The sequence below is a fragment of the Zonotrichia leucophrys genome, chromosome 2 (genome assembly GCF_028769735.1).
Source record: "Zonotrichia leucophrys gambelii isolate GWCS_2022_RI chromosome 2, RI_Zleu_2.0, whole genome shotgun sequence".
NCBI classification, from domain to species: Eukaryota; Metazoa; Chordata; class Aves; order Passeriformes; family Passerellidae; genus Zonotrichia; species Zonotrichia leucophrys.
The window spans coordinates 77,134,563-77,152,853 of NC_088171.1; the positions used below are offsets into that span (position 1 = coordinate 77,134,563).

General features: G+C 35.9%; 1 protein-coding gene across 9 annotated transcripts in view; it reads left to right on the forward strand.

Moving 5' to 3' along the window:
* Nucleotides 1-18,291, forward strand: part of CDH18 (cadherin 18) — a 495,321-nt gene that overhangs the window by 265,998 nt on the left and 211,032 nt on the right. The gene's annotated exons all lie outside the window — the stretch shown is intronic.

The window sequence follows — 18,291 nt, forward strand, 5'->3', positions numbered from 1 at the left end:
TAGTCCTGAACCTGTGTGTGTGTGTATGTGTCTGTGTGTGCCTGTGAGTCTGTTTTGTGTACAGGAGTGACAAGATACAAGGAGGACAGGGTACAGAAGCCAATGAAACATGGCAAACGTAGATACCTGCATGTATTTCTCTGACTGGATCTCTGTAAAACAGTATGAGCATTTCTCATATTTCAATGTAGTTTATCATTCAGATTAAGGGTTGGGATAAATTCAATTTCATGTGCATCAATGCCCCATTAGTTTTTCACAATCAAAGGAAATACAATGGAAAACACAGGTAAAATTATGACTTCAGTTAGTACAGGTGATAAAATCACTTCCTATAATCAAGATACAGAATGTATTTTTCATTCCGAGACACTAGGCATAGCTCCTTCCTTTCCAAATCTTTACTTCTGTGCTGCAGTCAGCCATACACAGTTGAGTGAAAACACTGAAGCCTTCCTTCTGCATAAATTGTCCTTCTACTGAATAGTAGTAAATGTTTGTTTTCGGGGCAAATATAGAATTAATTTAAAAGTTTGCCACGTTTGGCATTTTGCCTAACTGTAAAGGTAAGAAGATTTAGAGAAATAACCAAAAGGCTTCTTTAACCTACTTCACTGCTTTTTACAGAATATTTCATTTTATTTCATTTCATATTTTTCTGAAGAAGACATAATATGGTATAGTTACCTAATGCAAATTAAGTGTTGACTCTTTTTTTGTTGCATATACCTATGGAAACTATGTAATGTTTTACTTTTGTAGTTAAAGTTACTAATCATCCTATTTAAGGACAACAATAAGAACCTTTTTTCTTCTCTGAATAGAAAATGTCAATCAAACAGAAAGCAAACAATCCAACAAAAAACCTACAAAATGAATCAAGAAAACAACCAAACCAACACATTCACTTTTACCTGGTTTTTTTTTTTTTTTTAATTGACTGGAGAAATTGTGTGTCAGACAGCACTTTCCTTTGAAAAGGAGCAAATTCAGTGCACAAGCATGTCTTAGGGGGCACTGTGCTGCTGACTGAACCATTTACAGATGAGATCCAAAACTAAATGCCTTCAACTTGCAGGTACTGAAGATCCTGAAAGACTTTCTAGGATAGCATTGTTGGCTCTACTATTAGGACAAAATGCCAGTCAAAATTTTTTATACTTTGTCTAGTTTAATTCCTCAAGTAGCTTAATTTGAGAGGATTCTTCTTTACTACCTACATTAAAAAGTGTTGTTTAGTGTTTTTGTCCTGCAATGCAGAGACTGTAACTCAACCACTTTGTTGGTGCATGCTGTGCTAATTCATGGTAGTAGCTCTGGTGAACATATGCAAAGTTATAAAACAACTGGGGATAAATGTCTTCAACATCCAAAATTAGTGTATGAGGGTGCATGTGTGCACGCCAGAGAGGCACAGTTGTTACTGCACCAGAACTGACATTCCTGTGGTGCGTAAAATTTACATAATAGCCTTCAGGGAATAATCTGTACTTAAAAGTGACTTCATTATTTTATTTTTTTTTTTTATAATTTTGTCTCTGAACTCTGAAACATTTAACATATGAGCTCTAAACATTAAAAATATGAGCAATTGACTTACTAGTTCTCAATATGGTCATATGGAAGACTTCAACCTTTATCTCTGGCTGATAAATGAAACTTGAAAGGTATGAAAAATTCTGTTAACTATAGTTCCTGCTCCTGGTTAAGAGCTGAATTTCTGTTAATACAATTAGTGCTAAAAATTATCAGTCTTATCAGATTGAATAAAACCAGCTAAATACCAGTGAGTCATCTGTTCCATGCACATGAACACGAGCTCCTGTTTGGACAGCTAACAGCTAGTTAGCCCTGGCAGACCTGTCCTGCAAAGGGGCCTAAATCTGCCATCATGACACCATGGGGCACAGTTCCATTGCTTATAGGCAATGCAAAATAAAGGTGGCAGCTGGCAGGGCAGGAAGCACACAAAATACATAGCAAAACCTCCCAACAACATAAAGTGATTGCATTCATAGAAGAGATTCTATGCATCTTTTCTGAGAAGAAGATTATACATGTGCAAAGGTCATAAGAAGAAACTCCATATGAAAACCCCAGCATAGCCTACACAGGTCTATGTAAGCCAGCACAAATATCTCACTAGCATAATTATGGTGGAAAACTTATTTTCCATTATCCGTAGAGATGCAGTTTAAATAGTATGTGTATGATCTGGTGAAAAATCAGGGCAAAGTGCTTAAACTTCATCATATACTTGATTGGTAGACTTGGACAAGTCCCTAAAGCACTCAGTAACTTCATGTATGACGTGAGCATTGCATAATAAGTGTAGAATGAACAATGAATATTATATGATACTGTTTAAAAAAAAATATTGCAGAACCTAATACCGAAGTGTATTGTCTTCATTACTCTATTCCTTCTGTTTTGAATTATACACAATTTTGCCATCCATTTCCAGCAAATGAAGCTACATGGAATTTGGAAACCCAAAGAATGGAAGTGGAATTTTTAAGAAGTTTCTGAATTGAGGGCTAAACGAATCGTGTATCATATAAGGGACAACAAAGATTGGCATGATAAGATTTTTTCCCCTCCAAAACCAGGTTTTATCCAGAAAACAGTTAATGCTGAAATGTTTTGAAATATGGTTTTAATAATGTACCATTACTTTTCTTTTTGACTGGTTTTAAGAATCAACAGAATTTAGAATAAAAAAAGTTTGAGATTGAAAGGAGTGAATAAGGCTGATCTCCTGTTTAGGGGTTGTGCTTATGTGGAGGAAGTTGTTGTTTCAGGGGTTTCTTTTGGGGACTGGGGCTTTTTTTGAAGTAATGTCTTTTTGGATTGAACACAATCAGAATAACATAATCATGAAGCTTTATAAGTAATCGACAGGCAACTTGGTAGCATTTGCACATCTGCAGTCCTTATATAATGAAAATACATTCTGCAGTTTCTTGAGGCCTGTAAGAAATACAGTTTTGCTTGATGGCAATTGTCATTTATATTTTTATGGAATTTATTCAAAACTGAGTAGAGGTAAAGCTGGGTTTGTTATCATAGAAAAGACAAAGCATTACTTTACTCCCTACTCCTTGTGAAATTGTTTGCTTCTTTTAAGCAGATCTTCTTGCAAAAGGGAGTATATTTAGGTCACAGACAAATTATTCCATTCTCACTTCACCTTACCTAGGTTTCAGTACAATTTATCCAGTGCTTACAAGGCCAAATTTTCAAGGCTGCTTGTGAAGTGTGGTGTAAAAATACACAAGCTAGCTGAGGCACCAGCTGCATTTCTATGCTAGGACTGTAGTAAGGATCTGTGAGATATTTTGTTGTTTTCTCCTTGTACTGTAGTACTGCACAGTCTACTGTAATATTGAACCCTGAAAGTACTTTGTAATATTTAATCCTGAAAGTACTTTGTAATATTACAGGAGGGATCAGCCACATTGTCTTGACTTAGCAGATGGGATGAGTGATGTGGTAGGACCAGCAGTCTTTTCCTTATGCAATATCTTTAAGTTTTTAATGTACAACAACTGCTTTGAACCATTCTTTGGAGAAATCTGCCTCTCCCTGCTAGTGATATAGAAGTACATGCTTCAGTATAGGTGGTCTAAATGTTTCCTAGCATATCTTGTCCCTGTTCAGTATTCTGTTGAAAACAACCAACTCTATTTGATTGACTCCTCATTTTGGTATTTCCAGGTGTATCATAGAATCATGAAATGGTTTGGGTTGAAAGAGACCTTTGAAGAACATCTAATCCAACCTGCTCTGCCCTGCCATGGGTTTAGCCATCTTTCACTAGACCAGGTTACTCAAAGCCTTGAACACTGCAAGGGATGGGACATTGACACCTTCCTTGGGCAGCCTGTTCCAGTATCTCCATCATGCACTGTGTTGTTTAGTAATTAATTGCCATTAAGCTCTTACAGCACAATTATGGTTGTATATATGTTAAGTGTACACACATATTCTTAGAGAAGGTACAAAGAAATGAATATCAAATTTAAAAAAGTACCATGTTTGATAATCTAAAGGCATGTAAAAATTATGAGTAACATTGTGTGGCACTAGACTGAGAAATTTTTTGGCGCAGGATATCTTATGGTCACAGATGGGAATGTGCATTTTCATTATTATATGAAATGATTTATTTGAATTCTATGATTAGTCACCTTAACCAAATCAGTAATATATTGTCCTACAAAAGTCATACATTTGGATTTGAATTCTGTTTATTTTACATCTTGTTCTTGCTGGATGGTATGAAAGCTGTGAAAGAAAACCTTTTGGTTCAAGACACTATGTTTGCTTTCATTTTCAGTAATTATACTTTGCCCAGAGAAAAGAATCTTGTTTTGTCTTTGACTTGTAAACATTTGTGTATTGGGCAGCTCTTTGAAGGAGATTTAAGATGATGCTTCATGTTGAGGTGAATTGAATACTGAAGCCCATATCTCAAGCTTCAGTATTCAAACTTTCAGTCCTGCTCTGCTGTTGATGATATGACAAGTGATAGAACAAATAATTTTGAAAAATAGCAACATGAATACAATCTCTATAATTGCAGGGCAAGTATTTGAAATATTCAGAGTCAAGTTTCAGACTGTCTCTGTGAGTCCCGTTCTGCGTGTAAAATACAAGTGCTCCTTCAGAAGAGAATCTTCCTATTATTACTGAAAAATTTGGTAGGTTAGTAATGGTGTCAGGCCAATAATGCTGCTATTAATTTTTGGGGTGTTGGAATGCATATGCATGTGTTTGTGCATATTTGAAGAAAACAGTAGTTCCTATAAGGGAGGAAGCTCCTTTAGCTCATTCAATAGTGAGAAAGATTTAATTTGAGTGTAAAAAGGTATTTTAACACTGATGTACTGTATTAGCACCTGGGAAGTGCTGACTGCTTTAAATGTAAAATCTTGGCTTTCAGGAGAGGTGAAATAAAACTAGGGCATATGAGCACTGTAGCATGTTAGCCATTAACTGCTCATGGCAACTGACAATATATAAAAATACTGGGAAAGTCATTGATGCCTGGACTACAGTCCTCAATCTCTATTTCTTGTATGCTTTACATTTGGTCTTTCAATAAATAATAAGCTTTCTTACTGGAGTAATAAAATCAAGAAAAAAAGCTACGCATCATTTATTACACGCAATTTCCACACACTTTGCTGATGAAGAAAATTTGTTATATATTTGCTGTTCATTAAAGCGTGAATTCTTGCATTCATATTAGTGAATTTGAGCTCAGAGTTATTATCTTGACTATTCAGGCTAGAGAGATCTTAAATATTTTTCTATTTGCAGAAGGGAAGGTGTAAAATAATCAGTCCATTTATCATTGCATGTTTAGTTGGTTTTTTGTACATTTTTTTAAAGTTATGAATAATCTAAGAAACTTCTAGAAAACTTGTGGAAAAGTATAATGTTTGTTCTTATACTCATTCATTTTCAATGAATGCACAACTAACACTTTTAAATCCTGTGTGGTTTTGTACTAGAAACCCTTCTAAGTGATTTTGGAAAATGTCAGAACAACCAGCAAGCTAACAAGTTTTCAAATGGAACTCAACATTTCTAGCTGGTTGGGCTTCTTCCAGTGTTATCTTGTGTACTCTCAGGACAGCCATCCAAGGCATCCAGTTCCCTGTGCATTAACAGAGTGGGTGCGCCAGAATTGTGCCAAGAGGCAGCAGAGTGGGAAGATAGCTGCTGATCCTGGCACAGATGATGTGACCTGCTGCCATAACTCCCTTCAAGCAGCAGGTGCCTCTTCCCAGGTGTTTAGCCGGCCCATTATGGGCATGCAGACTGTGCACAGCTTTTACACAGGGAGTGGGTTCCACAGTGCTGTGGTTCAGTCCCCAGCTTTCTGCTGGGACTGCAGAAATGCATTGGCTGGACTGTGCATGCCATTTGTGTGCTATAAATTGGACATTAGGTTTAGAGGACTTAGGGGGAGTGATCATGTTGCATGAATATTTTCCTGGAGGAGGTCTTTATATTTCTCAGATCCCACTCAATCAACTGCATCATTCTAATACCATGTTTTAAACTATTAGAGAGAAACATAATGTTGGATACCTCTTGGTCTATTAAGGAGGAGTTAGTAGAGGGATATGTGTTACCAGAGACTTGATCCTCAGAGAGCATAAAGGAGCTTACAGAGAATGTATGCAAAAATATTCAGCCAACAAGTTGCTGTTTTTCCCTAGTAATTTTTTTTTCCCTCTGGGTTAATTTTCTGCTGGATTAGAGAGCTATGTCATTTTATAGGAAGGTTTGTCACATTCTGGATCTAAAAGAGAGAAAGCTGGGGGAACAACAGCCTGGATGCAGGGAAAGAAAAATAGGGCACCATTATTTTGATAATCTTTCTTTAGCCATGAGGCAGATAAATGGAAAAGATGACCAGAGGGATGTTCCTTTGTAAGAACCTTTGAAAAGTAGCCTCCTAGATGAAAACCTTTTCAGGAGGTTTATCAATACCTCACAAGGAAAGCCAGCAGGAAGACAACTGACTATGTAGCCTTGCATTGTGACTTGAAGGCTAATGAACTTGAGTTCTTTCAGACTATACAGGTCAGGTGATGACTGATTTCCTAAAGCTATTAATACCTACTGTGCTACTGAAGCCAGTGGGATTATATTGTTACACTATTGTAGTGTGTTTGCTATGCTATGTCATGGCTATACCTATAAGTTTTCTAGTTCTGAACTGAAACAGGAGATGTCTCCATTTGTGTTTGTTTGGATTTTTGTTTGCTTGTTTGTTTTCTTTTTGGTTTTTTAATTTTTTTTAATTACAAAGAGGTATAACAGTCTTGAAATGCAGTGAGTTTCCTCCACAGTACCATTGTGTGATAATTTACTCCTTATATTATAATGAGCACTCGCTCTATTTATTGTGGAGCTTAATATGTTTTAATGACTATCGTGACTCCCCCACAAAGCGAAACTCAAAGAGTGTCTCCATGCTCATGATTCATTTAGGTGGATTTGTCAAAAGTTTTGAGACTTGTGAGCACATACTTTTTTGCAACATACAGCTATAATTTTGCTTTTAAAAGCAGAACATTACTTTCCTTAGCTTTGGAGAAATCCCAAAATATAGGTGCTTGTATATTTAGCATTCACATTTTATATTAGGTGAAAGATAAGTGATTTCATTAAAAATTTTGTATTAAATTGCAGCTTGTAAATTTGCTAATTCACCACACCCCCCCCACACACCCCCCAAAAATCTGCACTTTTTAGATTCAGGCTTATGTTTTTTAAAAAATATTAGTTAATATTTAAGTAGATTTATGGGATCTGCAAACTAATTAGAGGCATATCAATGTAGAATTGTTTTTTTGTGTTCTGAAGATTTTCAATATTCTGGCAATAACTGTGTTCAGGAAAATGAGAACTGAAAAAAGAATGTCATACAAATTGACTTGCAGACAAGGTCTTTAGCCTGTCAGTCTGTCTAGTCAATCTTTGGTGTCACAACAAGATCACCAGCAATCTACAAAGTTTTTTATAGTGACATTTCTGTAATATCTACATGCAGTGTTAGCCCTAAAGGAAACACTTTGCTCTTCTCTATGCTTTTGTGATGTTGCCACTAAAGACAGATTCAAAATGAGCTGGCTGTTTGAAAAATACTGTTTTATCCACATTGAGACTTAAAAGTATCAACTGATTTTCTGAATTGGCAAAGTTGTTTATCTTTTGCAAACCTGAAGGTCAACTTCATTTTCTTATTCTAAAAACTGCAGTGTTAGTAAATTCAAACTGATAGATAAATCTTTAATCAAACCATTCTTTTCTTTTCTATACTCTTTCTCTACTGTGACATGTTTATTTGAACAACTCTTATCATCCCCAAAGACTTGCAAGCAGAAATGTAGTGAATTTATGACTACACAGCAATTATTTATTTTCTGATAGAAACATTAGATAGGTAAACTACTGCCAGGCAGAATGTTATAATGCCTGATTATTTCAATGTGAGATCCTGCTGGGTCCCTGAACACCAGACAGCTACCACTCAGGAAGGAAATGGTGAACCTCCATGGCATTTGAGGATGGGGCATTTGTTATTCCTGCTGAGTTCTTATCTTCCCAGTTCCCCACTTTTTCCATTATGTCTTTACACTTTTTAATGACTTTTTCATTACTGCCCACTCTATGTTTTTACTTCTGTCTTTATTTTAGCTGTAGCTACATTAAAGGTCCAAGTACTTTTGCTCCATTTTTGTAGAGTCTGGACATTAGAGAGCATTATATTTGGAACAAAGATGGACTTTGAATAATTGCAGAAAAAAGGAACTTCAAATGGATAGTTTAAATCAAATTTGGCCTCATTCCTGCTATACTGTGAACATACATTGTCTGCAGGAAATGATAGCTTCTGGACTGCACATAATGACTGGCCTTTTCAGCTCCTGTCTCCCATGTATCTCATGCCAATAAAAGGAAGTGTTGTGTACCTGATGTGCAATTCTGCTGACCAATTTTAGCAATTGATTAAAAAAGGGTAGAAAGTAAAGGATAAAAGAGATGAAATAAAGAATTCAATAAGGAAGTAAAAGTATGTCATTTAAGAAAGAGATTGAAGCCTTTTTTGGCATATGATACAAAAAAAGAAGGGCATGACTAAACCTGTTTTTTGCTCTTCTTGAAGTATTGTTCCAGATTATTGTAGGAAAGGTGTCAATTAGAGTCAGCTCCTTTATGCCTTCTTATCTCTTTTTTTTCACAAGAAGATGTAGTTAGTTTTACAGTTTGCCACATAAAGGAGTTGATTTTTTTTCCCCCTCAAGAAGGTATTTATGCAGTAGATATCTTACTCCTAAAGAGGATTACAGGCTTAGACCAAATAATCAGGGTTTGTAAATACTTTTTATGATATTATAAGCAATATACTAGATATTGAAAATTATACCTATCTTCTGCCTAATTTTGGCTCACCCACCAGGGCAAAATATATTTGCATACTGAGCTGAATCTTAACCTTGAGATATACTGAGATCCTCAGCCCTCAGCTTTTTAGTGATACTTCTGCTTAACAGCACAGAAAGAAATTCTGCAATGGAGGTGGACTCTGTTGGTATTACCTTCCCATCACAGAGACCAGAGGGCTTCTGCACAGCTGCCACCATTCTTGTAGCCTGAATAAAGTGCACCAAAAATTTGTCTTCAGGAAGGAAGGTCTTTGCAACAAGGTCAACAGGAGGACTTATTCAAAAAGCCTTCTTCAGACATATATATATATATATCTACAGCTCTGCATCAGCTGTAACAGTAGTGCTGTGTAAAAATTTACAGATTTAGGAAACTGTCTACTTTATTTAGGATAAGGAAATTTTTTCTTGCTATAAGGACTAAATGAACTCTGCATGTCAAATCTTTACATAAACTGGGGAAAAGAGCCCTACTAACCACACCAACTTTTCAGCACTTGAAATAGATTAATGTTTTTCCACTTAGTATTTCTTGTAGCATAGCCCAGTTGAAAGGTATCAGTTTGGTGTGGGGGTTTTTTGGGTGTTTTTTTTCTTTGCTTGTTTGTTTTTCATTCTTTCTTTACAACTTGCCTTAAAATGATGGGTCTTTTTATATGTGTTACATATTCCCATGCAGATATTTCCTTTGTCTTTTACTCTATTCCTTGTTGGATACACATCCTTTCATTTTTATTTGGTTACTCTGCAAGTTGTATATAACTACAACAAATACACCATTCCTGTGTGTGACATCTCAAAAATATTGTTATTGCATAGATTCCCAAAGGTCCTGTGAGACTGGTATCTTAACATTTATTCAGTCTGATCCTCTACAGTTTGCACTATTTCAGCTCAAAAGACCACATAATTCTGTACTGCCTAAAGGCATGAGAGATTGGTTTTTCTCACAAGCAAAATGAATAGGTATTTTCAGCTCCCTCCATTTTGTTTAAAGTTTGTCTTTGAAAGCTTAGGATGATGAATTTGAGATTTCCTTTCAGGCACATGCTTACTTCTTCCCATCACTTATATTTTAAGGTCATACTTTTCACTCCTCATTGTTCAAGTGCAGTAGAGGCTTATTGAACTCTTCCTTGACAGATAGTACAGACACACTGCAGTACTACTTTTCCTTTTGAAGACCTTTTTGTACCTCAAGTGCCTTGTGGTATCTTTGATGTTGCCTAATTGGAATCTCAGAAGTGAAAAAATAAATAGTTGAATGAAGACATGAGTGGCAGGCCTAAGGTTGTACATAATCTTAATTTGCTTTCAATCTTTCTTTTATTCTTATGACTTACAGTGAAGTAGCCCTCTAATATTATGGCTTTATTTATTTCTATCACCCATTTTTACATTTGAGTTTCTCAGTTATCTGTCTCCCACAATTTGAACAGAAGCTCCTGAATTTTCATTTGTCTTCATGGTCCCTCTGAATCCGTCTCAGAACTTTTAACCAGCCTTCTTTCTAGCTAGTAGTCTTTCTTGAACAGGTAATTTTTATCCTATCTCACCTACTTGTCTCGCCTAGTTTAGGCTTAAGTTTCTTAGGACAGGAGTATTGTCTTAAAACTCTGTATAAATATGCTTCACAAAGACAGCTCAGCAGAAGTTCTGCATCTAATTTGGGATTTCCCAGCACAGTGATAGAGCCCAGCTGCCAATAGTTACATGGAAAGAGGCACGGGAATCTGGTGGGGTATGGATTACAGGTGGAAAGTGCCCTTATACCAAGGAAGGGCAGGCACAGGGGTAAAATTGAGGCACAGAATTCTCCTCTTCTATTGCAGTGGAGCAGCTGTGCCAAATTTGTAGGGCTCCAAAAGAAGAAGGAGGTCAAGAAAATATAGTGATGAGTGGGAGGCCTAGAGTTTGTGGCAGTTGTATTGCAGGAGACAAGAGAAAGGGCACTGCGGGGAGCTAGATTCAGCAGCAGAGGGGTCAGAGCCAGGCTCCCCTGGGAGGTGCACAGCAATAGGGCACAGGATGGTGGCCACAGGTGTCCATGAAGGAGATTCCTGTTGAATTTGAAGAGGAAGCTTTTCACAGGGAGCAAGGTTAAGCTCTGGGACAAGTTGCTCAGAGAGAGACCTTCAGACTTAGATGTTTTAAAATTCATCTGGACATGGCCCAAAAACAACCCAATAAAATTTAGAAGGTAGCTATGCCTTGGGGAGGAATCTGGACTTTTTTGATCTCCAAAAGTCCTTTCTACCTACATTTTTACTCTTATTGCTCACTCCGCAGTCTTATTTGCAGTGAGTGTTGACTTTATCATTTGCTCTTTTTTAGAAATAGCAGTCTGTAGAGGTCTGTAGAGCTATTGGTGATTTCACAAGGATAAATTCAGTTCTAAGTCTTCAGGACTATATTTGCCTGACTTGGAAATGTATTGAATCTGTTAAGTGCTCATTTCTAGTCACTTTGGATGCGAACATCCACTTCTAACTTCAGTAATTGGAGAAACCAGGTTAGAGAAATAGAGCCAGTTTAAAAGGATATTTTTTTATGTGCACTGATTATTAAATCAAGTACCCTTCTTCCAAAAAAATATAGTTTTGAGAAAGGTAAGAGTATTTGTGGAGAGGCAAGACCATAAGTGAATGGAAGAATTCAAGACTTGGAGCAAAAGAAGGGCAAGTATCTTGTTTGTCATAATGGCAAGAGTAGAATTGATTTATAGAGTTTTACATCATTAAGGCCAAAGGAAAAGATGAACCTGTGAAGGTGAAACAAAATATTTATATAATCTTGGGGTAAGATGCAGAAAAAAAAGTGATGAACAGGACAATCAAAGACTTGTTTGGCACTGGAGTATTATCTGAAGGAATGGAGTTTAGGCTCTTAAAACAAAATTGCTCAGATGGACACCAGATCATTCTAGAAGATAATGATGACGGGAACATTCTTTGTGTGCTTAAAATATTTCCTTATCTAAGATAACCCTCTTGCTTAGTAGAGCAGAATTAAAGTCTTTCTTCTGATTTCTCTGAGTTTAGAATTAGTTTTTCCCCTCGAGCACCATGCCAGTACAATTAAGAGCGTTAATTTACAGCATGGCCTGGCAGAAAACACTAATCTGTAGTGCTTTTTTTAGTGGGTTGGGGCCTAGCTGGCATTAAGCATAAGGAAGCATCAACTGCCCTAAAGGACCAACTCTAGTGCTCCATTTCTGTATACATTAAATAATTTCCTAATTTTCACTATAGCTTTTGATAATCTTAAATAAATGTTACATGTGTCCTGCAATCTTTGGAGAAATCTTAAGCAAGCTTATTATTATCTCTTCCCAGCATATGCTAAACAGTGTAGAGAAAATAGGTCTTGCAGATGGACACAGAAAACAATGCGGACATTACGTTAATATAATCTTTTTAATTACTTGTGACCTTTTACAAAAAGAATAATACTATGTTATATGTTTTTCTGCTTTAAGTTCTGCAGGAGTGTGTTTTTGAAACAAAGGACTTTTAAATAATTCTGCTAAACTGATTTTATCCTTTAGTTTTTCATGCATTAGATTTTTTTAATCTGGAATGTTTGACCTGTTCATGGACAAGGTGCAGCTCAGCATCACTTAGTGAGAGACCTTTCCATTCTGATTTGCATGGACTACTATATTTCATCTTCTCTCAAATAATATTGAATATATTAGCTGGCACTTGATAGAATCATAATTGAGTTCAACTGCCAGCTCTGGCCAGCTACTTCAAAATAATCAAATGTTTCTATTTTTTAGGAAGGAGCACATACCTTCAGGAGTATATAAGTTTTGGTGTTGTAGTGCCTCTTTGAGACACCTAACTCCTTTTCTACTTTTTGAGTGAGAATGGTAATTTAGAGTTTTGTTTTCTTCCCAGCATAAAAATCAGAGTGTATTCAATCCAGCCAGAAATTACAAAAGTAAAAGCTTCACTCTTGCCTTTTCTTTCTTTTCCATGGAAGCAGTGTGTTTTATTTTGAATGTATGATAGACTGCAGACCGTGGAGAAAGGAAACATAGTATTTCTCTGGTGTTAATTAATGACAGTCTGTCTTTTATCTAGCTTGAAGGGTTAAAACTACTGAGTTAACATTTGCAAGTGCCTTTGATATTCCCATCTGAAATTTATGATCTCTTGTACAGAACTAGGACTACAAGCAACTCCTAATCCAGTTTCTGGAAAGTGACTATGTTAAATGAATATTTCCAATGCTATCTCAGTAAGATCCTTTTTATTTTTAGTTGTTGTGAAATTAGCAGAGAATAAATTTTATTTGAAGTAAGCAGAGAGGAAGCACATAGTTTTGGCTAAACCATGGGTTTGGAGCCCAAGAAGAAAGTGAATTTGCTGTTTCCTTACTTGCAAGAGAGAAATTTTTAGCTTGTGTTGTAGTCAACATTTTCTTGTGTTTAATGATCGGTCTTTGTTAGATAAATATCCAAAGGGACTGAACCGCTGCCTAGCTTTTACCCAGGGTCTGGGGGACTTGGCAGCACCTGGGTTCCCAGAAACAGGGTTTGGGTGTACCCAACACATAAGCTCTGGAGCTGGCTTTTGTAACCATAAGATGACCAAGGGAAGGGAAGAATTGCAAAGTGAATTTTGTATGCTGTTGGGTACAGTCAATGCTTCACATCAGCTACTTCCTGTAGCATTGTATCAATGTAGCCAGTCCTGGAAAAAATCATATCTTGTAAAAGATATAGGTTTTACATGCTGCTACATGCCTTGTGAGAATTCTCATGGTTCCCTATTTTTACTGGTTTTCATTATTCCATAAATGCAAACTCACATAGAAAACTAAGGATTTCTGTTCTCATTTTTTAGTTTCATAAGACAGAGTTTTTTTCTTCAGCCATAGCCAATCTCTAAAAGGGTTTAGGATTCTGTCTGTGATAATGTGCCACTCCTTCCTCTCATCTGTCTCCAAAACTTTGGGGCTGTGGTCTGAAATGCTGACTTGGTTGCTGCTGAGCTTGGTGGAAAGATTACAGCTCTGAGCATACCTCAGCTGCTCTTCACTGCATCCTGCCAGAAATTATTATAGCCACCTGTCTGACGGTAGAATTGCATTTGTAGCCTCTCCTTACTGTGTTTCTGTCAAATATCTTGAACTGAAAAGCCAAGCTTAATTTGACACTAAACATTTTGATCACCACCAGCTCTGACTGTGCATGAAGTTGAGCTAGTAGACCTGAGGGTGCATGAGAAGAGAGATGTTAACGAGCAACTGGGGCATGTTGTGGATAGTAACTTTTTGTTTTTTGACTTTGTCAGCCAAAAAGAAAGCTAGCAACAACTGTGTAGTTCTAGAAGTGTGAAAAGATGGGTGGAAAACTAGCAAAATATGTCATAGATTTGATGATAAAAATATTTCTTTCTAGATTTTCTTTTTTGCTTTTGTCTTGCTGTGATGGGATCCAAGTGAAAGTTTTCTTCCTTGTAACATTATATTTTTAGCCCGTGAGCAAGTGGGCAGTGATGCCTTAATAGGAGATTAGTTTTTATTTTAAATAAATTTAGAGAACTGAGGAAAGAACCCTGCTTAATGAACAGGTCTCCCAAAAATTAACTTTGAAGATAATGACCCAGAAATTTTGCTTATTAATTCCTGATGCAACATCAGTGAGGTCAAAACAGCTTCATACAATGTAACTTGGAAATAGGTTGAAAATATGGCCAGAAATCTCTCTTCAGATTTTTTTTAAATTACTTTTGGGTAGTTCCTGGTGTTACCTGAAATTCTACATCATTGTTTTCAAAAGTCATTGTTGTATCTGTATGTCACAGGGTAGTTGAAATAATTTTGAGTCTAAAGATTTACTTTTTTTTCTCCTCAAAAAAATTGTCTAGTCAGATATTATCCTGGACATTACTGAGGTGTTGGTCATGGTTTGCTTCCACTGATATTGTGGTGGCAATATGGTTAAAAGTTCTTTGGCATGTCTTCCAGAAATGCATGCTTACTGTGGAAGATTAAAGAGGATACAAACCTTGGTGGACATATACTTGTATGTGCTCATATGAAGGCTGTCTTTCTGATAAATTCCCACAAAAAATATATGGAAAGACACAGGTGCTGTGTGTCTTTATCTCACCATGTGATTATTATTCTTAATATATACAAGAATCATTTAAATTAAATTCACTAAATTTGTACGTATAGTTTCCATGTTCTAATGGGTCTAGAGCTGACCCATCAAATAATGAAAAAGTTTTTGTAGCTACATGTAGCAGTCTAGTTATTAAAAGAAAGGAAAAAAAAGGTTATAGCTTAAAAAAGTACACTTTTGAGAGACTGTAACATTTTCATTTATTTTAGCAGTAGATGCAGGTAACTGGTTGAAGCTGATAAAATCATAGGAGATTTCTTTCCTGGCTCAGAACTGTTTTATGCCTTAGTGAGATGCAGCAATGTTTATGTTTGCACTCAGGTCACAGTTTTTCAGAACACAAATATTTGACAATCACTGTAATCACAGAAAGTTTACTCTGCAGATCAAGTTTAGTGTCGTACCAGAGATCTGAGAGATTTCCTTTGTAAAAGTTATTACTGATCATACTTGATAAGTGTTACAGACTTACTGAAAATCATAAAGAGAGAAAGATCTAGGCATTGATCTCTACTTTCACGGATTCTTAATTTTATGTAGTGTGTCCAATTCTGTTCCAGTGGTGGAATAAGTCAGTCTCTAATGCTGGACATCCAGATAAACACGCAGAGAATCAGAACTGGGTGGCCTGCTGGCAAGTAGGTGACAAAGGCTAAAAGAGCATCTAAGACTCAATGTTGTAGCTTCTTTCCTTGCAATATATGTGACACAGCTGACATGAAATGGAAAAGTTCAGTTGTTAGATCTATAAAAATACCCACAAAGCACGGCCAAGATAAAAGGCAGAGAGTGGAAGGTCATATTTTCTTCTCAAATGGATGGTTCCTTGACCAGAGGTGGTTTAGCAACTAAAACTTGTGAAAGAAATATTTATTTTTTAAATCTTGCCCTTTTTTTCCTCCATGAAGATCTTTTTGTTGTTATATCTTTTAGAAGAAAGGGTTTTCTTTTTCCTTTTCTATTATCACAAATCCTAAAGTAGCTTGTTGTAGGACAACCTTGTCGAACAAAGTCACATCTGAAGAGGCGAAACAATGATAAAGGAATGCCAAAGAGTGAAAAATGTCAAGATGTCAAGCATGTCTTCTGGCTAGGTTAGAAGCTATTTTCAAGAGTACATATTGAAAGGGAAAGAAATTAAGTTCTTTGGACCTAAGTCCAAAGTACAGTTTGGCTGTGAAAACTAGCAGGGCTTATACAGTGACAAGGTCTTGTCTGAGAAAAACAACCAGCAATGTAAGAAGAGCCTAAAGCAAGTCAGCTGTAGTTCAGCTTTAACCTTGCCATAAAGAGGTTAAGCATTTTTTCTTTTACAAGTACAATTTTATAATTAGATTTATTATTACTGGTTTGTTGGTTTCGTTGTATTTTAGTTTTATTTGAAAAAGTAAAACCAAAAAAGAAGAAACTGAATTTGTTGAGTGTGTTGTCCTGGGTCAGGATTGCAGATTACCAAAAGAAGGGATCTCTCTAGAGCTTTCAAAGGTAAAAACCTTCACGTAGACTGCTTTCAGAACTTGTATGAAAACCTTACCAGGGAAAAGGAGTCTTGCAGTGATTGTTAAGAGTCTACCTAAATATGCACAAAACATGCAACAACTTGTGTGAGTATTCAGGACATAGGAAAAGGTTTTTATATTTCTGTAGATTCTTTAAATGTTTAAACAACTATCCTATCCACTTCCATTGTCTTAATTTTTTTGGACAAAGTGGTCAAGAAAAAGGAATGTGACTCACTACATTAGGACATAGGTTGTGTCAGGGACACTTTACATGTTTTGTGATATAGGATGTTTTGAAGGAAAACAAATGTCTCGATTAAGATTAACACTGAAGGAAATGCAAACAACACAAATTCCTGAAACTTAATGCTGTGTAAGGAGCAAAAAAAGAGAAGAATATCTCAAAATCTGAAAGTAGCTAATAATCTAGAAAATTTTTCTTGGCTAGGTCATTAATATAGTATGTATTGGACTGTGCCAGTAAGAGCAACAAAGTAATCAAAAAAGAGAAAGGGAAAAAAATGAACCTTGTTTTATTCTCTCACTGCTGCATAAAAGTAATTTATTAATTTAATGCATGGAACAATATTTTTCATAGTATTTAAAATCAGTAATTATTTCAGAGTTTGGCTGCAGTATATTTCGATTTATTTTTGTTTTATCATAAATACCCTATGTCAGAGAGATTAAAATTTTGGTATGAAATTGTAGTATTTCAGTTGCAGTCTTAAAGTTGGCCTTAGGACTTGCTGTGCAAGGCACATCCAGGGGAAATACCAATGAATGGTATGTTTTCTTGTAACTCTGTGAAGGACTTCTTGTGTTTAACAAAAGTAAAACCACAAAAAAAAAATCCCCCAAATAACTCTGAATGTTTTTTATTAAAAAATAATAAATATTTTTTACTAATAATGAATTATCTGATTGCACATTGGACTATTACAAGGTTAATTTTTCATTTAAATATCTCTTCCTTTATTGTGCTGGTTAATCAGACCATTGCACTGTTCAAAATGTGTTAGAAAGAATCTAGAACTGGGAGATTTAGCCCAATAATTTGTTTATTTTTTCAAAAGTCTTCAAACTATATTTTTGAGTAACTAGCACCCACCACCATTAAAAAAAGTCGAACATTTCTCATTAGGATAATAAAGAAGGATAATTTAATACTAAATGCGTTAGATACATCTAAATAAGGGACTGCATCTTTTATGATTGCAACATTTTGGTTTTCAAATCAGAGGTGCATTTCGTGTCACAGATATATTGTCAGCAGATCTTAAATTTTGGGTTAATAAAGACTGATTATGAATTATGTTGGCTTTGGACATTCTTGCTGATTTTTAAATTTTGTATGGATTTTTTTCCATTGCATGAAAGGAAGGGTAAAGCTGATGGAGATATGTATTTCAGATAAGCCTGAGATACAGGAGGCAAGCTCCTAGCTTAACACTCTCAGGTGTTGGTGTCATGCAGCTGTGATGCAATTCAATAGCATATGTCAATGCTTCTGTAATCTTGTGTGGTGTTTACTCCGTCATGTAAGTGAACAGAATATTGAAAGAAAGGCAGTTAGCATTTATGTAATGAAGTTAATCAGATGTTTGATACATACTACTGTGAATTGTGATGATTTATGGTGTTTTTCACCTCTCTACTTGAATGTAGGTCATAAATACAG